The sequence below is a fragment of the Thunnus thynnus genome, chromosome 17 (assembly GCF_963924715.1).
Source record: "Thunnus thynnus chromosome 17, fThuThy2.1, whole genome shotgun sequence".
NCBI lineage: Eukaryota > Metazoa > Chordata > Actinopteri > Scombriformes > Scombridae > Thunnus > Thunnus thynnus.
In genome coordinates, this window is record NC_089533.1 from 24,228,163 (window position 1) to 24,253,308 (window position 25,146).

At 42.5% G+C, this 25,146-nt stretch overlaps 1 long non-coding RNA gene across 2 annotated transcripts in view; it reads right to left on the reverse strand.

Annotated features, from left to right (window-relative positions):
- LOC137168017 (uncharacterized) overlaps positions 1-25,146 on the reverse strand; it is a 64,762-nt gene that overhangs the window by 16,219 nt on the left and 23,397 nt on the right. The window contains exon 3 of one of the 2 annotated variants that reach the window (XR_010924219.1): positions 22,927-24,020. The exons of the other annotated variant lie outside the window; for it this stretch is intronic. This is a non-coding gene — a long non-coding RNA (uncharacterized lncRNA). Of the gene's footprint in view, positions 1-22,926; positions 24,021-25,146 lie in introns of those variants that run through there. 2 annotated transcript variants of the gene reach the window in all.

Here is a 25,146-nt window from a genome sequence, read left to right on the forward strand (position 1 = left end):
TTAGATAAAGTGAGAGGCCACAGCACGCTTCAATATTCCACATGACCTGTCAGCAGGGTCGGTGAGTGAACTTTGATGTTGAACCTTTTCTGGCGCTGAACCTTGTTTGAGGACACAACAGTGTATTACACTCTACTGAGCAATGGCTCGATCTTCCTGCAATATGTGCCTCTCACATTGTGTTATGTACTCACTGATGTATGTTGTGCTGGACTTTGAACTCTTAATCACCTACACAAACCTGCACATTGTCCGTGCGTAAAACCCGCGGGAACATCTTTACGCACAGGCTACTTGGTTTTTGTGGCGTGTGAAGTTTTCCTTGTTTGTTTTTCAGAATCACAGCAGTGTATCCAAGTTAGAATAACTTGATATTCTTCAGAAATGGAGATGCTTTTTTTTTTTCTAAATACTGACATATAAAATCCCAGATCTGTCTGTGTGTAATGTGTAAATAAAGTTGAAATGAGGTCAATAAAATAAACATGTCATGTTGTAAATAGACTACTTGATGTAACCTCTCCTATTTGCCATTGTGCTGAAGGTTGTCAGTGGAAAATAAAAGAGTGACAAAACAGCAATATTTCTGAAAATGATTCATAGTTTTATTGACAGATTGAAAGCGTGACAGAAGAAAAAAAATGGTCTCATCAAATCATTGTGTTACAGCCTCTCTAAACATACAGAGGCTCAGCTGGAGACCGAAACATATACAAGGACACCAAGATCTCTGATCTCTGAGTTACCATGAAAACAACAAGCTTCGTTTTAACAATAATAAACTGTACTCAAAGTGCAAAGAAAGCAAAGAAAAAGGGAGGAGATCCCGGCCAAAAGGAACAAAAGACGGGGAAGCTACTGAGCCAGCCACGCAATGGGCCGTCGCACCCAGCGCATCCCCCTAAACTATCAAAAGCAAAATATCATCTAAACTTAACTAAAACAAAAGCCGAGAACTGGACTACCGGTGATCTCCAACCCAAACTAAAAAAAACAAACTAAAATAATAAAAGCCAAAAGTTGATGAGACGTTGGTTGTGTATTTCTCTGCATCTCAGCACCATCAGCAGTACTGTGCTGTGGGAGCTGCCGCAGTGAACCAAAAATCACTCCGCTGACTCGGTCCATAGTTTGCTGCGTTGAAATCGAAAATGTTGCATCCAGACAATGAAGAGTCAGTCAAGTCCAATGACTTCCATCTCAGCACCATCAGCAGTGTTGTCCATAAGTACACCAGCAGCGCGCAGTCTGTGCATGTTGTTGTTGTAGTTGAGGCTCCTGTAGTGGTTGAAGTGCAGTTCACTCTGGTTCCTCCCCTCCAGTACTGTGGGTGTGTCGTCATCTGACAGGGTCGCTCTCTGCAGAGTTTCATTATGAAGCTGTTCGTTGAAGTCAGAGCGAAGCTCCCACAGTCCCACGGATCAACCGCGCCGCACATGTCGCTGTGCTCAAACTCTGCTACTCTGCGCGCCACCTCTCTTGAACATCACATTCAGCAGTCCACTGATGGATATCCGAACAAGTATGACTCCGCCGCGGGAAATGATGACACCGAATCCTGGAGGGTCGCCCTCGTCCAGCTGTACATCAAGCTGAGACACCAAATCCCGGAGAATGACAAATATCTGCCGCAGTGAACCAAAAAACACTCCGCTGACTCGGTCCATGGTTTGCTGCGTTGAAATGGGAAACGTTGGATTGTGACAATGAAGAGTCAGTCAAGTCACTGATTCTTATTGAGTTAAACGTCGGGGAAAAAACCCGACCGGAGTTTTATCCCGGACGTTTATCCCGAGATCTATACCGGGGTTTATGAACATAATTTTCGGAATACGTAAAGCAAGTAAAGGTTTCTACCGGGGTTTATGCCCGAAGTTTATCCCGGAGGTTTATCCCGAAGGTTTATCCCGGAGGTTTATCCCGAGATCTATACCGGGGTTTATGAACATAATTTTCGGAATACGTAAAACAAGTAAAGGTTAAACGTCGGGGAAAAAACCCGGGCCGGAGTTTTATCCCGGACGTTTATCCCGAGATCTATAGCGGGGTTTATGAACATAATTTTCGGAATACGTAAAGCAAGTAAAGGTTTCTACCGGGGTTTATGCCCGAAGTTTATCCCGAAGTTTTATCCCGGAGGTTTATCCCGGAGGTTTATCCCGGACGTTTATCCCGAGATCTATACCGGGGTTTATGAACATAATTTTCGGAATACGTAAAGCAAGTAAAGGTTTCTACCGGGGTTTATCCCGGAGGTTTATCCCGGAGGTTTATCCCGAGGTCTATACCGGAGTTTATGCCGGAATTTTATCCCGGAGATTTATCCCGAAGTTTTATCCCGGAGGTTTATCCCGAGGTCTATACCGGAGTTTAAACATCATTTTCGGAATACGTAAAGCCGAAGTTTATGCCGGATGTTTATCCGATAAACCTCACACACATAGTCACAAATCATCCCGAAATTGATTCTCGAAAATGTGATAACATTGAACACTGCTCCTCAGAAACTGCAAAGTTTTCTGGGTTTATACTCTGAGCAGTTGTTGGACTTCGTATTGGAAAAAAATATTTCAATCCCGCTGACAGACACAAGAACCGGATCCGGCATTCAGATGAAGGACTAACGATCAGTAAGTTTATGGATGATTAAATGGCCAAAATCTCGGCTGTTTACCTCCGAAAATGTGAAGCTACACTCTTCCGTAAGTGGGTCAAAAATAACCGGGATTACAATCAATATGCTATCTTCATCATTTATCACTAAATCATTGTTAGAATTTTATACAAGAATGATTGAACATTTGTGAAGTTGAATTGTCATTTTTAAACATGTTTTCAAGATTAAAAGAAATGTTCCTTTCAGACAAACTGTGTGTGAGATCATTGGTTTATTCTTATTTGATTGATTTATTTGTTTGCACGTTAAAAGTACAACTATTGTGAAAGATGTGATATGTTCACATAAGGTTGAAGTGTAAAAGCAGCTCCAACAGTTCAGTCTTCCTCGGCAGATGACATCAGCTGCTAGCAGGGATTCAGACTGCTGCTGGCAACACATGATGAGACATGAGCAAGTATTTGGGAGGTGCACACAGTTCACGGTCATGTGTCATAGAGAAGCTAGCCAATAAGATGTTAGTGGCTAGCGCGTCACTGTGCCATACAGTGTCCATGAACCTGACTGTTGGCCAGGAGGAAAATAAAAAGTTTGGATTGGTCAAGAGGCAACATGTCACTCACTCAATTGTTGATAGTCAGACTGTGTCTGTGTATGACAGTAACAAGTGAAGCCTCCACCTTTGTCACTGTTCTAACGGTAGCTGAAGTATGTGAGGACATTCATTCATCATTCTCACAGGTTATGATGTATCAGTCGGACATTATCTGGTCCTTTCTTCATGACTTTCTGCTATTTTGTCTCCGTAAAAACCTTCATGAAGTGATCATTCATAAGAATTTGAAATGATAAAGCTACAATCAGATACAATGAGAAATGTGTTTTTCATGCAGAAATGAGCTTATTTTGAAATCACTGTAAGCTTTAATTAAGACCAACATTTGATCAGAATGAGGTTTGGGAGGGGAGGAGGACAGATGAAGACTGCCAGATTGTTTCATGAACGTTAGATAAAGTGAGAGGCCACAGCACGCTTCAATATTCCACATGACCTGTCAGCAGGGTCGGTGAGTGAACTTTGATGTTTGAGGACACAACAGTGTATTACACTCTACTGAGCAACGGCTCGATCTTCCTGCAATATGTGCCTCTCACATTGTGTTATGTACTCACTGATGTATGTTGTGCTGGACTTTGAAGTCTTAATCACCCACACAAACCTGCGCATTGTCCGTGCGTAAAACCCGCGGGAACATCTTTACGCACAGGCTACTTGGTTTTTGTGGCGTGTGAAGTTTTCCTTGTTTGTTTTTCAGAATCACAGCAGTGTATCCAAGTTAGAATAACTTGATATTCTTCAGAAATGGAGATGCTTTTTTTTTTCTAAATACTGACATATAAAATCCCAGATCTGTCTGTGTGTAATGTGTAAATAAAGTTGAAATGAGGTCAATAAAATAAACATGTCATGTTGTAAATAGACTACTTGATGTAACCTCTCCTATTTGCCATTGTGCTGAAGGTTGTCAGTGGAAAATAAAAGAGTGACAAAACAGCAATATTTCTGAAAATGATTCATAGTTTTATTGACAGATTGAAAGCGTGACAGAAGAAAAAAAATGGTCTCATCAAATCATTGTGTTACAGCCTCTCTAAACATACAGAGGCTCAGCTGGAGACCGAAACATATACAAGGACACCAAGATCTCTGAGTTACCATGAAAACAACAAGCTTCGTTTTAACAATAATAAACTGTACTCAAAGTGCAAAGAAAGCAAAGAAAAAGGGAGGAGATCCCGGCCAAAAGGAACAAAAGACGGGGAAGCTACTGAGCCAGCCACGCAATGGGCCGTCGCACCCAGCGCATCCCCCTAAACTATCAAAAGCAAAATATCATCTAAACTTAACTAAAACAAAAGCCGAGAACTGGACTACCGGTGATCTCCAACCCAAACTAAAAAAAACAAACTAAAATAATAAAAGCCAAAAGTTGATGAGACGTTGGTTGTGTATTTCTCTGCATCTCAGCACCATCAGCAGTACTGTGCTGTGGGAGCTGCCGCAGTGAACCAAAAATCACTCCGCTGACTCGGTCCATAGTTTGCTGCGTTGAAATCGAAAATGTTGCATCCAGACAATGAAGAGTCAGTCAAGTCCAATGACTTCCATCTCAGCACCATCAGCAGTGTTGTCCATAAGTACACCAGCAGCGCGCAGTCTGTGCATGTTGTTGTTGTAGTTGAGGCTCCTGTAGTGGTTGAAGTGCAGTTCACTCTGGTTCCTCCCCTCCAGTACTGTGGGTGTGTCGTCATCTGACAGGGTCGCTCTCTGCAGAGTTTCATTATGAAGCTGTTCGTTGAAGTCAGAGCGAAGCTCCCACAGTCCCACGGATCAACCGCGCCGCACATGTCGCTGTGCTCAAACTCTGCTACTCTGCGCGCCACCTCTCTTGAACATCACATTCAGCAGTCCACTGATGGATATCCGAACAAGTATGACTCCGCCGCGGGAAATGATGACACCGAATCCTTGAGGGTCGCCCTCGTCCAGCTGTACATCAAGCTGAGACACCAAATCCCGGAGAATGACAAATATCTGCCGCAGTGAACCAAAAAACACTCCGCTGACTCGGTCCATGGTTTGCTGCGTTGAAATGGGAAACGTTGGATTGTGACAATGAAGAGTCAGTCAAGTCACTGATTCTTATTGAGTTAAACGTCGGGGAAAAAACCCGACCGGAGTTTTATCCCGGACGTTTATCCCGAGATCTATACCGGGGTTTATGAACATAATTTTCGGAATACGTAAAGCAAGAAAAAGGTTTCTACCGGGGTTTATGCCCGAAGTTTATCCCGAAGTTTTATCCCGGAGGTTTATCCCGAAGTTTATCCCGGAGGTTTATCCCGGAGGTTTATCCCGGAATTTTATCCCGGAGGTTTATCCCGGAGGTTTATCCCGAGGTCTATACCGGAGTTTATGCCGGAGGTTTATCCCGAAGTTTATCCCGGAATTTTATCCCGGAGATTTATCCCGGAGGTTTATCCCGGAGGTTTATCCCGGAGGTTTATCCCGAGGTCTATACCGGAGTTTAAACATCATTTTCGGAATACGTAAAGCCGAAGTTTATGCCGGATGTTTATCCGATAAACCTCACACACATAGTCACACATCATCCCGAAATTGATTCCCGAAAATGTGATAACATTGAACACTGCTCCTCAGAAACTGCAAAGTTTTCTGGGTTTATACTCTGAGCAGTTGTTGGACTTCGTATTGGAAAAAAATATTTCAATCCCGCTGACAGACACAAGAACCGGATCCGGCATTCAGATGAAGGACTAACGATCAGTAAGTTTATGGATGATTAAATGGCCAAAATCTCGGCTGTTTACCTCCGAAAATGTGAAGCTACACTCTTCCGTAAGTGGGTCAAAAATAACCGGGATTACAATCAATATGCTATCCTCATCATTTATCACTAAATCATTGTTAGAATTTTATACAAGAATGATTGAACATTTGTGAAGTTGAATTGTCATTTTTAAACATGTTTTCAAGATTAAAAGAAATGTTCCTTTCAGACAAACTGTGTGTGAGATCATTGGTTTATTCTTATTTGATTGATTTATTTGTTTGCACGTTAAAAGTACAACTATTGTGAAAGATGTGATATGTTCACATAAGGTTGAAGTGTAAAAGCAGCTCCAACAGTTCAGTCTTCCTCGGCAGATGACATCAGCTGCTAGCAGGGATTCAGACTGCTGCTGGCAACACATGATGAGACATGAGCAAGTATTTGGGAGGTGCACACAGTTCACGGTCATTTGTCATAGAGAAGCTAGCCAATAAGATGTTAGTGGCTAGCGCGTCACTGTGCCATACAGTGTCCATGAACCTGACTGTTGGCCAGGAGGAAAATAAAAAGTTTGGATTGGTCAAGAGGCAACATGTCACTCACTCAATTGTTGATAGTCAGACTGTGTCTGTGTATGACAGTAACAAGTGAAGCCTCCACCTTTGTCACTGTTCTAACGGTAGCTGAAGTATGTGAGGACATTCATTCATCATTCTCACAGGTTATGATGTATCAGTCGGACATTATCTGGTCCTTTCTTCATGACTTTCTGCTATTTTGTCTCCGTAAAAACCTTCATGAAGTGATCATTCATAAGAATTTGAAATGATAAAGCTACAATCAGATACAATGAGAAATGTGTTTTTCATGCAGAAATGAGCTTATTTTGAAATCACTGTAAGCTTTAATTAAGACCAACATTTGATCAGAATGAGGTTTGGGAGGGGAGGAGGACAGATGAAGACTGCCAGATTGTTTCATGAACGTTAGATAAAGTGAGAGGCCACAGCACGCTTCAATATTCCACATGACCTGTCAGCAGGGTCGGTGAGTGAACTTTGATGTTGAACCTTTTCTGGCGCTGAACCTTGTTTGAGGACACAACAGTGTATTACACTCTACTGAGCAACGGCTCGATCTTCCTGCAATATGTGCCTCTCACATTGTGTTATGTACTCACTGATGTATGTTGTGCTGGACTTTGAACTCTTAATCACCTACACAAACCTGCGCATTGTCCGTGCGTAAAACCCGCGGGAACATCTTTACGCACAGGCTACTTGGTTTTTGTGGCGTGTGAAGTTTTCCTTGTTTGTTTTTCAGAATCACAGCAGTGTATCCAAGTTAGAATAACTTGATATTCTTCAGAAATGGAGATGCTTTTTTTTTTCTAAATACTGACATATAAAATCCCAGATCTGTCTGTGTGTAATGTGTAAATAAAGTTGAAATGAGGTCAATAAAATAAACATGTCATGTTGTAAATAGACTACTTGATGTAACCTCTCCTATTTGCCATTGTGCTGAAGGTTGTCAGTGGAAAATAAAAGAGTGACAAAACAGCAATATTTCTGAAAATGATTCATAGTTTTATTGACAGATTGAAAGCGTGACAGAAGAAAAAAAATGGTCTCATCAAATCATTGTGTTACAGCCTCTCTAAACATACAGAGGCTCAGCTGGAGACCGAAACATATACAAGGACACCAAGATCTCTGATCTCTGAGTTACCATGAAAACAACAAGCTTCGTTTTAACAATAATAAACTGTACTCAAAGTGCAAAGAAAGCAAAGAAAAAGGGAGGAGATCCCGGCCAAAAGGAACAAAAGACGGGGAAGCTACTGAGCCAGCCACGCAATGGGCCGTCGCACCCAGCGCATCCCCCTAAACTATCAAAAGCAAAATATCATCTAAACTTAACTAAAACAAAAGCCGAGAACTGGACTACCGGTGATCTCCAACCCAAACTAAAAAAAACAAACTAAAATAATAAAAGCCAAAAGTTGATGAGACGTTGGTTGTGTATTTCTCTGCATCTCAGCACCATCAGCAGTACTGTGCTGTGGGAGCTGCCGCAGTGAACCAAAAATCACTCCGCTGACTCGGTCCATAGTTTGCTGCGTTGAAATCGAAAATGTTGCATCCAGACAATGAAGAGTCAGTCAAGTCCAATGACTTCCATCTCAGCACCATCAGCAGTGTTGTCCATAAGTACACCAGCAGCGCGCAGTCTGTGTATGTTGTTGTTGTAGTTGAGGCTCCTGTAGTGGTTGAAGTGCAGTTCACTCTGGTTCCTCCCCTCCAGTACTGTGGGTGTGTCGTCATCTGACAGGGTCGCTCTCTGCAGAGTTTCATTATGAAGCTGTTCGTTGAAGTCAGAGCGAAGCTCCCACAGTCCCACGGATCAACCGCGCCGCACATGTCGCTGTGCTCAAACTCTGCTACTCTGCGCGCCACCTCTCTTGAACATCACATTCAGCAGTCCACTGATGGATATCCGAACAAGTATGACTCCGCCGCGGGAAATGATGACACCGAATCCTTGAGGGTCGCCCTCGTCCAGCTGTACATCAAGCTGAGACACCAAATCCCGGAGAATGACAAATATCTGCCGAAGTGAACCAAAAAACACTCCGCTGACTCGGTCCATGGTTTGCTGCGTTGAAATGGGAAACGTTGGATTGTGACAATGAAGAGTCAGTCAAGTCACTGATTCTTATTGAGTTAAACGTCGGGGAAAAAACCCGACCGGAGTTTTATCCCGGACGTTTATCCCGAGATCTATACCGGGGTTTATGAACATAATTTTCGGAATACGTAAAGCAAGTAAAGGTTTCTACCGGGGTTTATGCCCGAAGTTTATCCCGAAGTTTTATCCCGGAGGTTTATCCCGAAGGTTTATCCCGGAGGTTTATCCCGAGATCTATACCGGGGTTTATGAACATAATTTTCGGAATACGTAAAGCAAGTAAAGGTTAAACGTCGGGGAAAAAACCCGGGCCGGAGATTTATCCCGGACGTTTATCCCGAGATCTATACCGGGGTTTATGAACATAATTTTCGGAATACGTAAAGCAAGTAAAGGTTTCTACCGGGGTTTATGCCCGAAGTTTATCCCGGAGGTTTATCCCGGAGGTTTATCCCGGACGTTTATCCCGAGATCTATACCGGGGTTTATGAACATAATTTTCGGAATAGGCTACGTAAAGCAAGTAAAGGTTTCTACCGGGGTTTATGCCCGAAGTTTATCCCGAAGTTTTATCCCGGAGGTTTATCCCGGAGGTTTATCCCGGACGTTTATCCCGAGATCTATACCGGGGTTTATGAACATAATTTTAGGAATACGTAAAGCAAGTAAAGGTTTCTACCGGGGTTTATGCCCGAAGTTTATCCCGAAGGTTTATCCCGGAGGTTTATCCCGGAGGTTTATCCCGAGATCTATACCGGGGTTTATGAACATAATTTTCGGAATACGTAAAGCAAGTAAAGGTTTCTACCGGGGTTTATGCCCGAAGTTTATCCCGAAGTTTTATCCCGGAGGTTTATCCCGAGGTCTATACCGGAGTTTATGCCGGAGGTTTATCCCGAAGTTTATCCCGGAATTTTATCCCGGAGATTTATCCCGAAGTTTTATCCCGGAGATTTATCCCGAAGTTTTATCCCGGAGGTTTATCCCGAGGTCTATACCGGAGTTTAAACATCATTTTCGGAATACGTAAAGCCGAAGTTTATGCCGGATGTTTATCCGATAAACCTCACACACATAGTCACACATCATCCCGAAATTGATTCCCGAAAAAGTGATAACATTGAACACTGCTCCTCAGAAACTGCAAAGTTTTCTGGGTTTATACTCTGACCAGTTGTTGGACTTCGTATTGGAAAAAAATATTTCAATCCCGTTGACAGACACAAGAACCGGATCCGGCATTCAGATGAAGGACTAACGATCAGTAAGTTTATGGATGATTAAATGGCCAAAATCTCGGCTGTTTACCTCCGAAAATGTGAAGCTACACTCTTCCGTAAGTGGGTCAAAAATAACCGGGATTACAATCAATATGCTATCTTCATCATTTATCACTAAATCATTGTTAGAATTTTATACAAGAATGACTGAACATTTGTGAAGTTGAATTGTCATTTTTAAACATGTTTTCAAGATTAAAAGAAATGTTCCTTTCAGACAAACTGTGTGTGAGATCATTGGTTTATTCTTATTTGATTGATTTATTTGTTTGCACGTTAAAAGTACAACTATTGTGAAAGATGTGATATGTTCACATAAGGTTGAAGTGTAAAAGCAGCTCCAACAGTTCAGTCTTCCTCGGCAGATGACATCAGCTGCTAGCAGGGATTCAGACTGCTGCTGGCAACACATGATGAGACATGAGCAAGTATTTGGGAGGTGCACACAGTTCACGGTCATGTGTCATAGAGAAGCTAGCCAATAAGATGTTAGTGGCTAGCGCGTCACTGTGCCATACAGTGTCCATGAACCTGACTGTTGGCCAGGAGGAAAATAAAAAGTTTGGATTGGTCAAGAGGCAACATGTCACTCACTCAATTGTTGATAGTCAGACTGTGTCTGTGTATGACAGTAACAAGTGAAGCCTCCACCTTTGTCACTGTTCTAACAGTAGTTGAAGTATGTGAGGACATTCATTCATCATTCTCACAGGTTATGATGTATCAGTCGGACATTATCTGGTCCTTTCTTCATGACTTTCTGCTATTTTGTCTCCATAAAAACCTTCATGAAGTGATCATTCATAAGAATTTGAAATGATAAAGCTACAATCAGATACAATGAGAAATGTGTTTTTCATGCAGAAATGAGCTTATTTTGAAATCACTGTAAGCTTTAATTAAGACTAACATTTGATCAGAATGAGGTTTGGGAGGGGAGGAGGACAGATGAAGACTGCCAGATTGTTTCATGAACGTTAGATAAAGTGAGAGGCCACAGCACGCTTCAATATTCCACATGACCTGTCAGCAGGGTCGGTGAGTGAACTTTGATGTTGAACCTTTTCTGGCGCTGAACCTTGTTTGAGGACACAACAGTGTATTACACTCTACTGAGCAATGGCTCGATCTTCCTGCAATATGTGCCTCTCACATTGTGTTATGTACTCACTGATGTATGTTGTGCTGGACTTTGAACTCTTAATCACCTACACAAACCTGCACATTGTCCGTGCGTAAAACCCGCGGGAACATCTTTACGCACAGGCTACTTGGTTTTTGTGGCGTGTGAAGTTTTCCTTGTTTGTTTTTCAGAATCACAGCAGTGTATCCAAGTTAGAATAACTTGATATTCTTCAGAAATGGAGATGCTTTTTTTTTTTCTAAATACTGACATATAAAATCCCAGATCTGTCTGTGTGTAATGTGTAAATAAAGTTGAAATGAGGTCAATAAAATAAACATGTCATGTTGTAAATAGACTACTTGATGTAACCTCTCCTATTTGCCATTGTGCTGAAGGTTGTCAGTGGAAAATAAAAGAGTGACAAAACAGCAATATTTCTGAAAATGATTCATAGTTTTATTGACAGATTGAAAGCGTGACAGAAGAAAAAAAATGGTCTCATCAAATCATTGTGTTACAGCCTCTCTAAACATACAGAGGCTCAGCTGGAGACCGAAACATATACAAGGACACCAAGATCTCTGATCTCTGAGTTACCATGAAAACAACAAGCTTCGTTTTAACAATAATAAACTGTACTCAAAGTGCAAAGAAAGCAAAGAAAAAGGGAGGAGATCCCGGCCAAAAGGAACAAAAGACGGGGAAGCTACTGAGCCAGCCACGCAATGGGCCGTCGCACCCAGCGCATCCCCCTAAACTATCAAAAGCAAAATATCATCTAAACTTAACTAAAACAAAAGCCGAGAACTGGACTACCGGTGATCTCCAACCCAAACTAAAAAAAACAAACTAAAATAATAAAAGCCAAAAGTTGATGAGACGTTGGTTGTGTATTTCTCTGCATCTCAGCACCATCAGCAGTACTGTGCTGTGGGAGCTGCCGCAGTGAACCAAAAATCACTCCGCTGACTCGGTCCATAGTTTGCTGCGTTGAAATCGAAAATGTTGCATCCAGACAATGAAGAGTCAGTCAAGTCCAATGACTTCCATCTCAGCACCATCAGCAGTGTTGTCCATAAGTACACCAGCAGCGCGCAGTCTGTGCATGTTGTTGTTGTAGTTGAGGCTCCTGTAGTGGTTGAAGTGCAGTTCACTCTGGTTCCTCCCCTCCAGTACTGTGGGTGTGTCGTCATCTGACAGGGTCGCTCTCTGCAGAGTTTCATTATGAAGCTGTTCGTTGAAGTCAGAGCGAAGCTCCCACAGTCCCACGGATCAACCGCGCCGCACATGTCGCTGTGCTCAAACTCTGCTACTCTGCGCGCCACCTCTCTTGAACATCACATTCAGCAGTCCACTGATGGATATCCGAACAAGTATGACTCCGCCGCGGGAAATGATGACACCGAATCCTTGAGGGTCGCCCTCGTCCAGCTGTACATCAAGCTGAGACACCAAATCCCGGAGAATGACAAATATCTGCCGCAGTGAACCAAAAAACACTCCGCTGACTCGGTCCATGGTTTGCTGCGTTGAAATGGGAAACGTTGGATTGTGACAATGAAGAGTCAGTCAAGTCACTGATTCTTATTGAGTTAAACGTCGGGGAAAAAACCCGACCGGAGTTTTATCCCGGACGTTTATCCCGAGATCTATACCGGGGTTTATGAACATAATTTTCGGAATACGTAAAGCAAGTAAAGGTTTCTACCGGGGTTTATGCCCGAAGTTTATCCCGGAGGTTTATCCCGAAGGTTTATCCCGGAGGTTTATCCCGAGATCTATACCGGGGTTTATGAACATAATTTTCGGAATACGTAAAACAAGTAAAGGTTAAACGTCGGGGAAAAAACCCGGGCCGGAGATTTATCCCGGACGTTTATCCCGAGATCTATACCGGGGTTTATGAACATAATTTTCGGAATACGTAAAGCAAGTAAAGGTTAAACGTCGGGGAAAAAACCCGGGCCGGAGTTTTATCCCGGACGTTTATCCCGAGATCTATACCGGGGTTTATGAACATAATTTTCGGAATACGTAAAGCAAGTAAAGGTTTCTACCGGGGTTTATGCCCGAAGTTTATCCCGAAGTTTTATCCCGGAGGTTTATCCCGGAGGTTTATCCCGGACGTTTATCCCGAGATCTATACCGGGGTTTATGAACATAATTTTCGGAATACGTAAAGCAAGTAAAGGTTTCTACCGGGGTTTATCCCGGAGGTTTATCCCGGAGGTTTATCCCGAGGTCTATACCGGAGTTTATGCCGGAATTTTATCCCGGAGATTTATCCCGAAGTTTTATCCCGGAGGTTTATCCCGAGGTCTATACCGGAGTTTAAACATCATTTTCGGAATACGTAAAGCCGAAGTTTATGCCGGATGTTTATCCGATAAACCTCACACACATAGTCACACATCATCCCGAAATTGATTCCCGAAAATGTGATAACATTGAACACTGCTCCTCAGAAACTGCAAAGTTTTCTGGGTTTATACTCTGAGCAGTTGTTGGACTTCGTATTGGAAAAAAATATTTCAATCCCGCTGACAGACACAAGAACCGGATCCGGCATTCAGATGAAGGACTAACGATCAGTAAGTTTATGGATGATTAAATGGCCAAAATCTCGGCTCTTTACCTCCGAAAATGTGAAGCTGCACTCTTCCGTAAGTGGGTCAAAAATAACCGGGATTACAATCAATATGCTATCTTCATCATTTATCACTAAATCATTGTTAGAATTTTATACAAGAATGATTGAACATTTGTGAAGTTGAATTGTCATTTTTAAACATGTTTTCAAGATTAAAAGAAATGTTCCTTTCAGACAAACTGTGTGTGAGATCATTGGTTTATTCTTATTTGATTGATTTATTTGTTTGCACGTTAAAAGTACAACTATTGTGAAAGATGTGATATGTTCACATAAGGTTGAAGTGTAAAAGCAGCTCCAACAGTTCAGTCTTCCTCGGCAGATGACATCAGCTGCTAGCAGGGATTCAGACTGCTGCTGGCAACACATGATGAGACATGAGCAAGTATTTGGGAGGTGCACACAGTTCACGGTCATTTGTCATAGAGAAGCTAGCCAATAAGATGTTAGTGGCTAGCGCGTCACTGTGCCATACAGTGTCCATGAACCTGACTGTTGGCCAGGAGGAAAATAAAAAGTTTGGATTGGTCAAGAGGCAACATGTCACTCACTCAATTGTTGATAGTCAGACTGTGTCTGTGTATGACAGTAACAAGTGAAGCCTCCACCTTTGTCACTGTTCTAACGGTAGCTGAAGTATGTGAGGACATTCATTCATCATTCTCACAGGTTATGATGTATCAGTCGGACATTATCTGGTCCTTTCTTCATGACTTTCTGCTATTTTGTCTCCGTAAAAACCTTCATGAAGTGATCATTCATAAGAATTTGAAATGATAAAGCTACAATCAGATACAATGAGAAATGTGTTTTTCATGCAGAAATGAGCTTATTTTGAAATCACTGTAAGCTTTAATTAAGACCAACATTTGATCAGAATGAGGTTTGGGAGGGGAGGAGGACAGATGAAGACTGCCAGATTGTTTCATGAACGTTAGATAAAGTGAGAGGCCACAGCACGCTTCAATATTCCACATGACCTGTCAGCAGGGTCGGTGAGTGAACTTTGATGTTGAACCTTTTCTGGCGCTGAACCTTGTTTGAGGACACAACAGTGTATTACACTCTACTGAGCAACGGCTCGATCTTCCTGCAATATGTGCCTCTCACATTGTGTTATGTACTCACTGATGTATGTTGTGCTGGACTTTGAACTCTTAATCACCTACACAAACCTGCGCATTGTCCGTGCGTAAAACCCGCGGGAACATCTTTACGCACAGGCTACTTGGTTTTTGTGGCGTGTGAAGTTTTCCTTGTTTGTTTTTCAGAATCACAGCAGTGTATCCAAGTTAGAATAACTTGATATTCTTCAGAAATGGAGATGCTTTTTTTTTTCTAAATACTGACATATAAAATCCCAGATCTGTCTGTGTGTAATGTGTAAATAAAGTTGAAATGAGGTCAATAAAATAAACATGTCATGTTGTAAATAGACTACTTGATGTAACCTCTCCTATTTGCCATTGTGCTGAAGGTTGTCAGTGGAAAATAAAAGAGTGACAAAACAGCAATATTTCTGAAAATGATTCATAGTTTTATTGACAGATTGAAAGCGTGACAGAAGAAAAAAAATGGTCTCATCAAATCATTGTGTTACAGCCTCTCTAAACATACAGAGGCTCAGCTGGAGACCGAAACATATACAAGGACACCAAGATCTCTGATCTCTGAGTTACCATGAAAACAACAAGCTTCGTTTTAACAATAATAAACTGTACTCAAAGTGCAAAGAAAGCAAAGAAAAAGGGAGGAGATCCCGGCCAAAAGGAACAAAAGACGGGGAAGCTACTGAGCCAGCCACGCAATGGGCCGTCGCACCCAGCGCATCCCCCTAAACTATCAAAAGCAAAATATCATCTAAACTTAACTAAAACAAAAGCCGAGAACTGGACTACCGGTGATCTCCAACCCAAACTAAAAAAAACAAACTAAAATAATAAAAGCCAAAAGTTGATGAGACGTTGGTTGTGTATTTCTCTGCATCTCAGCACCATCAGCAGTACTGTGCTGTGGGAGCTGCCGCAGTGAACCAAAAATCACTCCGCTGACTCGGTCCATAGTTTGCTGCGTTGAAATCGAAAATGTTGCATCCAGACAATGAAGAGTCAGTCAAGTCCAATGACTTCCATCTCAGCACCATCAGCAGTGTTGTCCATAAGTACACCAGCAGCGCGCAGTCTGTGTATGTTGTTGTTGTAGTTGAGGCTCCTGTAGTGGTTGAAGTGCAGTTCACTCTGGTTCCTCCCCTCCAGTACTGTGGGTGTGTCGTCATCTGACAGGGTCGCTCTCTGCAGAGTTTCATTATGAAGCTGTTCGTTGAAGTCAGAGCGAAGCTCCCACAGTCCCACGGATCAACCGCGCCGCACATGTCGCTGTGCTCAAACTCTGCTACTCTGCGCGCCACCTCTCTTGAACATCACATTCAGCAGTCCACTGATGGATATCCGAACAAGTATGACTCCGCCGCGGGAAATGATGACACCGAATCCTTGAGGGTCGCCCTCGTCCAGCTGTACATCAAGCTGAGACACCAAATCCCGGAGAATGACAAATATCTGCCGAAGTGAACCAAAAAACACTCCGCTGACTCGGTCCATGGTTTGCTGCGTTGAAATGGGAAACGTTGGATTGTGACAATGAAGAGTCAGTCAAGTCACTGATTCTTATTGAGTTAAACGTCGGGGAAAAAACCCGACCGGAGTTTTATCCCGGACGTTTATCCCGAGATCTATACCGGGGTTTATGAACATAATTTTCGGAATACGTAAAGCAAGTAAAGGTTTCTACCGGGGTTTATGCCCGAAGTTTATCCCGAAGTTTTATCCCGGAGGTTTATCCCGAAGGTTTATCCCGGAGGTTTATCCCGAGATCTATACCGGGGTTTATGAACATAATTTTCGGAATACGTAAAGCAAGTAAAGGTTAAACGTCGGGGAAAAAACCCGGGCCGGAGATTTATCCCGGACGTTTATCCCGAGATCTATACCGGGGTTTATGAACATAATTTTCGGAATACGTAAAGCAAGTAAAGGTTTCTACCGGGGTTTATGCCCGAAGTTTATCCCGGAGGTTTATCCCGGAGGTTTATCCCGGAGGTTTATCCCGGACGTTTATCCCGAGATCTATACCGGGGTTTATGAACATAATTTTCGGAATAGGCTACGTAAAGCAAGTAAAGGTTTCTACCGGGGTTTATGCCCGAAGTTTATCCCGAAGTTTTATCCCGGAGGTTTATCCCGGAGGTTTATCCCGGACGTTTATCCCGAGATCTATACCGGGGTTTATGAACATAATTTTAGGAATACGTAAAGCAAGTAAAGGTTTCTACCGGGGTTTATGCCCGAAGTTTATCCCGAAGGTTTATCCCGGAGGTTTATCCCGGAGGTTTATCCCGAGATCTATACCGGGGTTTATGAACATAATTTTCGGAATACGTAAAGCAAGTAAAGGTTTCTACCGGGGTTTATGCCCGAAGTTTATCCCGAAGTTTTATCCCGGAGGTTTATCCCGAGGTCTATACCGGAGTTTATGCCGGAGGTTTATCCCGAAGTTTATCCCGGAATTTTATCCCGGAGATTTATCCCGAAGTTTTATCCCGGAGATTTATCCCGAAGTTTTATCCCGGAGGTTTATCCCGAGGTCTATACCGGAGTTTAAACATCATTTTCGGAATACGTAAAGCCGAAGTTTATGCCGGATGTTTATCCGATAAACCTCACACACATAGTCACACATCATCCCGAAATTGATTCCCGAAAAAGTGATAACATTGAACACTGCTCCTCAGAAACTGCAAAGTTTTCTGGGTTTATACTCTGACCAGTTGTTGGACTTCGTATTGGAAAAAAATATTTCAATCCCGTTGACAGACACAAGAACCGGATCCGGCATTCAGATGAAGGACTAACGATCAGTAAGTTTATGGATGATTAAATGGCCAAAATCTCGGCTGTTTACCTCCGAAAATGTGAAGCTACACTCTTCCGTAAGTGGGTCAAAAATAACCGGGATTACAATCAATATGCTATCTTCATCATTTATCACTAAATCATTGTTAGAATTTTATACAAGAATGACTGAACATTTGTGAAGTTGAATTGTCATTTTTAAACATGTTTTCAAGATTAAAAGAAATGTTCCTTTCAGACAAACTGTGTGTGAGATCATTGGTTTATTCTTATTTGATTGATTTATTTGTTTGCACGTTAAAAGTACAACTATTGTGAAAGATGTGATATGTTCACATAAGGTTGAAGTGTAAAAGCAGCTCCAACAGTTCAGTCTTCCTCGGCAGATGACATCAGCTGCTAGCAGGGATTCAGACTGCTGCTGGCAACACATGATGAGACATGAGCAAGTATTTGGGAGGTGCACACAGTTCACGGTCATGTGTCATAGAGAAGCTAGCCAATAAGATGTTAGTGGCTAGCGCGTCACTGTGCCATACAGTGTCCATGAACCTGACTGTTGGCCAGGAGGAAAATAAAAAGTTTGGATTGGTCAAGAGGCAACATGTCACTCACTCAATTGTTGATAGTCAGACTGTGTCTGTGTATGACAGTAACAAGTGAAGCCTCCACCTTTGTCACTGTTCTAACAGTAGTTGAAGTATGTGAGGACATTCATTCATCATTCTCACAGGTTATGATGTATCAGTCGGACATTATCTGGTCCTTTCTTCATGACTTTCTGCTATTTTGTCTCCATAAAAACCTTCATGAAGTGATCATTCATAAGAATTTGAAATGATAAAGCTACAATCAGATACAATGAGAAATGTGTTTTTCATGCAGAAATGAGCTTATTTTGAAATCACTGTAAGCTTTAATTAAGACTAACATTTGATCAGAATGAGGTTTGGGAGGGGAGGAGGACAGATGAAGACTGCCAGATTGTTTCATGAACGTTAGATAAAGTGAGAGGCCACAGCACGCTTCAATATTCCACATGACCTGTCAGCAGGGTCGGTGAGTGAACTTTGATGTTGAACCTTTTCTGGCGCTGAACCTTGTTTGAGGACACAACAGTGTATTACACTCTACTGAGCAATGGCTCGATCTTCCTGCAATATGTGCCTCTCACATTGTGTTATGTACTCACTGATGTATGTTGTGCTGGACTTTGAACTCTTAATCACCTACACAAACCTGCACATTGTCCGTGCGTAAAACCCGCGGGAACATCTTTACGCACAGGCTACTTGGTTTTTGTGGCGTGTGAAGTTTTCCTTGTTTGTTTTTCAGAATCACAGCAGTGTATCCAAGTTAGAATAACTTGATATTCTTCAGAAATGGAGATGCTTTTTTTTTTTCTAAATACTGACATATAAAATCCCAGATCTGTCTGTGTGTAATGTGTAAATAAAGTTGAAATGAGGTCAATAAAATAAACATGTCATGTTGTAAATAGACTACTTGATGTAACCTCTCCTATTTGCCATTGTGCTGAAGGTTGTCAGTGGAAAATAAAAGAGTGACAAAACAGCAATATTTCTGAAAATGATTCATAGTTTTATTGACAGATTGAAAGCGTGACAGAAGAAAAAAAATGGTCTCATCAAATCATTGTGTTACAGCCTCTCTAAACATACAGAGGCTCAGCTGGAGACCGAAACATATACAAGGACACCAAGATCTCTGATCTCTGAGTTACCATGAAAACAACAAGCTTCGTTTTAACAATAATAAACTGTACTCAAAGTGCAAAGAAAGCAAAGAAAAAGGGAGGAGATCCCGGCCAAAAGGAACAAAAGACGGGGAAGCTACTGAGCCAGCCACGCAATGGGCCGTCGCACCCAGCGCATCCCCCTAAACTATCAAAAGCAAAATATCATCTAAACTTAACTAAAACAAAAGCCGAGAACTGGACTACCGGTGATCTCCAACCCAAACTAAAAAAAACAAACTAAAATAATAAAAGCCAAAAGTTGATGAGACGTTGGTTGTGTATTTCTCTGCATCTCAGCACCATCAGCAGTACTGTGCTGTGGGAGCTGCCGCAGTGAACCAAAAATCACTCCGCTGACTCGGTCCATAGTTTGCTGCGTTGAAATCGAAAATGTTGCATCCAGACAATGAAGAGTCAGTCAAGTCCAATGACTTCCATCTCAGCACCATCAGCAGTGTTGTCCATAAGTACACCAGCAGCGCGCAGTCTGTGCATGTTGTTGTTGTAGTTGAGGCTCCTGTAGTGGTTGAAGTGCAGTTCACTCTGGTTCCTCCCCTCCAGTACTGTGGGTGTGTCGTCATCTGACAGGGTCGCTCTCTGCAGAGTTTCATTATGAAGCTGTTCGTTGAAGTCAGAGCGAAGCTCCCACAGTCCCACGGATCAACCGCGCCGCACATGTCGCTGTGCTCAAACTCTGCTACTCTGCGCGCCACCTCTCTTGAACATCACATTCAGCAGTCCACTGATGGATATCCGAACAAGTATGACTCCGCCGCGGGAAATGATGACACCGAATCCTTGAGGGTCGCCCTCGTCCAGCTGTACATCAAGCTGAGACACCAAATCCCGGAGAATGACAAATATCTGCCGCAGTGAACCAAAAAACACTCCGCTGACTCGGTCCATGGTTTGCTGCGTTGAAATGGGAAACGTTGGATTGTGACAATGAAGAGTCAGTCAAGTCACTGATTCTTATTGAGTTAAACGTCGGGGGAAAAAACCCGACCGGAGTTTTATCCCGGACGTTTATCCCGAGATCTATACCGGGGTTTATGAACATAATTTTCGGAATACGTAAAGCAAGTAAAGGTTTCTACCGGGGTTTATGCCCGAAGTTTATCCCGGAGGTTTATCCCGAAGGTTTATCCCGGAGGTTTATCCCGAGATCTATACCGGGGTTTATGAACATAATTTTCGGAATACGTAAAACAAGTAAAGGTTAAACGTCGGGGAAAAAACCCGGGCCGGAGATTTATCCCGGACGTTTATCCCGAGATCTATACCGGGGTTTATGAACATAATTTTCGGAATACGTAAAGCAAGTAAAGGTTAAACGTCGGGGAAAAAACCCGGGCCGGAGTTTTATCCCGGACGTTTATCCCGAGATCTATACCGGGGTTTATGAACATAATTTTCGGAATACGTAAAGCAAGTAAAGGTTTCTACCGGGGTTTATGCCCGAAGTTTATCCCGAAGTTTTATCCCGGAGGTTTATCCCGGAGGTTTATCCCGGACGTTTATCCCGGACGTTTATCCCGAGATCTATACCGGGGTTTATGAACATAATTTTCGGAATACGTAAAGCAAGTAAAGGTTTCTACCGGGGTTTATCCCGGAGGTTTATCCCGGAGGTTTATCCCGAGGTCTATACCGGAGTTTATGCCGGAATTTTATCCCGGAGATTTATCCCGAAGTTTTATCCCGGAGGTTTATCCCGAGGTCTATACCGGAGTTTAAACATCATTTTCGGAATACGTAAAGCCGAAGTTTATGCCGGATGTTTATCCGATAAACCTCACACACATAGTCACACATCATCCCGAAATTGATTCCCGAAAATGTGATAACATTGAACACTGCTCCTCAGAAACTGCAAAGTTTTCTGGGTTTATACTCTGAGCAGTTGTTGGACTTCGTATTGGAAAAAAATATTTCAATCCCGCTGACAGACACAAGAACCGGATCCGGCATTCAGATGAAGGACTAACGATCAGTAAGTTTATGGATGATTAAATGGCCAAAATCTCGGCTCTTTACCTCCGAAAATGTGAAGCTGCACTCTTCCGTAAGTGGGTCAAAAATAACCGGGATTACAATCAATATGCTATCTTCATCATTTATCACTAAATCATTGTTAGAATTTTATACAAGAATGATTGAACATTTGTGAAGTTGAATTGTCATTTTTAAACATGTTTTCAAGATTAAAAGAAATGTTCCTTTCAGACAAACTGTGTGTGAGATCATTGGTTTATTCTTATTTGATTGATTTATTTGTTTGCACGTTAAAAGTACAACTATTGTGAAAGATGTGATGTGTTCACATAAGGTTGAAGTGTAAAAGCAGCTCCAACAGTTCAGTCTTCCTCGGCAGATGACATCAGCTGCTAGCAGTGATTCAGACTGCTGCTGGCAACACATGATGAGACATGAGCAAGTATTTGGGAGGTGCACACAGTTCACGGTCATGTGTCATAGAGAAGCTAGCCAATAAGATGTTAGTGGCTAGCGCGTCACTGTGCCATACAGTGTCCATGAACCTGACTGTTGGCCAGGAGGAAAATAAAAAGTTTGGATTGGTCAAGAGGCAACATGTCACTCACTCAATTGTTGATAGTCAGACTGTGTCTGTGTATGACAGTAACAAGTGAAGCCTCCACCTTTGTCACTGTTCTAACGGTAGCTGAAGTATGTGAGGACATTCATTCATCATTCTCACAGGTTATGATGTATCAGTCGGACATTATCTGGTCCTTTCTTCATGACTTTCTGCTATTTTGTCTCCATAAAAACCTTCATGAAGTGATCATTCATAAGAATTTGAAATGATAAAGCTACAATCAGATACAATGAGAAATGTGTTTTTCATGCAGAAATGAGCTTATTTTGAAATCACTGTAAGCTTTAATTAAGACTAACATTTGATCAGAATGAGGTTTGGGAGGGGAGGAGGACAGATGAAGACTGCCAGATTGTTTCATGAACGTTAGATAAAGTGAGAGGCCACAGCACGCTTCAATATTCCACATGACCTGTCAGCAGGGTCGGTGAGTGAACTTTGATGTTTGAGGACACAACAGTGTATTACACTCTACTGAGCAACGGCTCGATCTTCCTGCAATATGTGCCTCTCACATTGTGTTATGTACTCACTGATGTATGTTGTGCTGGACTTTGAACTCTTAATCACCTACACAAACCTGCACATTGTCCGTGCGTAAAACCCGCGGGAACATCTTTACGCACAGGCTACTTGGTTTTTGTGGCGTGTGAAGTTTTCCTTGTTTGTTTTTCAGAATCACAGCAGTGTATCCAAGTTAGAATAACTTGATATTCTTCAGAAATGGAGATGCTTTTTTTTTCTAAATACTGACATATAAAATCCCAGATCTGTCTGTGTGTAATGTGTAAATAAAGTTGAAATGAGGTCAATAAAATAAACATGTCATGTTGTAAATAGACTACTTGATGTAACCTCTCCTATTTGCCATTGTGCTGAAGGTTGTCAGTGGAAAATAAAAGAGTGACAAAACAGCAATATTTCTGAAAATGATTCATAGTTTTATTGACAGATTGAAAGCGTGACAGAAGAAAAAAAATGGTCTCATCAAATCATTGTGTTACAGCCTCTCTAAACATACAGAGGCTCAGCTGGAGACCGAAACATATACAAGGACACCAAGATCTCTGATCTCTGAGTTACCATGAAAACAACAAGCTTCGTTTTAACAATAATAAACTGTACTCAAAGTGCAAAGAAAGCAAAGAAAAAGGGAGGAGATCCCGGCCAAAAGGAACAAAAGACGGGGAAGCTACTGAGCCAGCCACGCAATGGGCCGTCGCACCCAGCGCATCCCCCTAAACTATCAAAAGCAAAATATCATCTAAACTTAACTAAAACAAAAGCCGAGAACTGGACTACCGGTGATCTCCAACCCAAACAAAAAAAAACAAACTAAAATAATAAAAGCCAAAAGTTGATGAGACGTTGGTTGTGTATTTCTCTGCATCTCAGCACCATCAGCAGTACTGTGCTGTGGGAGCTGCCGCAGTGAACCAAAAATCACTCCGCTGACTCGGTCCATAGTTTGCTGCGTTGAAATCGAAAATGTTGCATCCAGACAATGAAGAGTCAGTCAAGTCCAATGACTTCCATCTCAGCACCATCAGCAGTGTTGTCCATAAGTACACCAGCAGCGCGCAGTCTGTGCATGTTGTTGTTGTAGTTGAGGCTCCTGTAGTGGTTGAAGTGCAGTTCACTCTGGTTCCTCCCCTCCAGTACTGTGGGTGTGTCGTCATCTGACAGGGTCGCTCTCTGCAGAGTTTCATTATGAAGCTGTTCGTTGAAGTCAGAGCGAAGCTCCCACAGTCCCACGGATCAACCGCGCCGCACATGTCGCTGTGCTCAAACTCTGCTACTCTGCGCGCCACCTCTCTTGAACATCACATTCAGCAGTCCACTGATGGATATCCGAACAAGTATGACTCCGCCGCGGGAAATGATGACACCGAATCCTTGAGGGTCGCCCTCGTCCAGCTGTACATCAAGCTGAGACACCAAATCCCGGAGAATGACAAATATCTGCCGCAGTGAACCAAAAAACACTCCGCTGACTCGGTCCATGGTTTGCTGCGTTGAAATGGGAAACGTTGGATTGTGACAATGAAGAGTCAGTCAAGTCACTGATTCTTATTGAGTTAAACGTCGGGGAAAAAACCCGACCGGAGTTTTATCCCGGACGTTTATCCCGAGATCTATACCGGGGTTTATGAACATAATTTTCGGAATACGTAAAGCAAGTAAAGGTTTCTACCGGGGTTTATGCCCGAAGTTTATCCCGGAGGTTTATCCCGAAGGTTTATCCCGGAGGTTTATCCCGAGATCTATACCGGGGTTTATGAACATAATTTTCGGAATACGTAAAGCAAGTAAAGGTTAAACGTCGGGGAAAAAACCCGGGCCGGAGATTTATCCCGGACGTTTATCCCGAGATCTATACCGGGGTTTATGAACATAATTTTCGGAATACGTAAAGCAAGTGAAGGTTAAACGTCGGGGAAAAAACCCGGGCCGGAGTTTTATCCCGGACGTTTATCCCGAGATCTATACCGGGGTTTATGAACATAATTTTCGGAATACGTAAAGCAAGTAAAGGTTTCTACCGGGGTTTATGCCCGAAGTTTATCCCGGACGTTTATCCCGGAGGTTTATCCCGGACGTTTATCCCGAGATCTATACCGGGGTTTATGAACATAATTTTCGGAATACGTAAAGCAAGTAAAGGTTAAACGTCGGGAAAAAAACCCGGGCCGGAGTTTTATCCCGGACGTTTATCCCGAGATCTATACCGGGGTTTATGAACATAATTTTCGGAATACGTAAAGCAAGTGAAGGTTAAACGTCGGGGAAAAAACCCGGGCCGGAGTTTTATCCCGGAGGTTTATCCCGAGATCTATACCGGGGTTTATGAACATAATTTTCGGAATACGTAAAGCAAGTAAAGGTTTCTACCGGGGTTTATGCCCGAAGTTTATCCCGGAGGTTTATCCCGGAGGTTTATCCCGGACGTTTATCCCGAGATCTATACCGGGGTTTATGAACATAATTTTCGGAATACGTAAAGCAAGTAAAGGTTAAACGTCGGGAAAAAAACCCGGGCCGGAGTTTTATCCCGGACGTTTATCCCGAGATCTATACCGGGGTTTATGAACATAATTTTCGGAATACGTAAAGCAAGTAAAGGTTTCTACCGGGG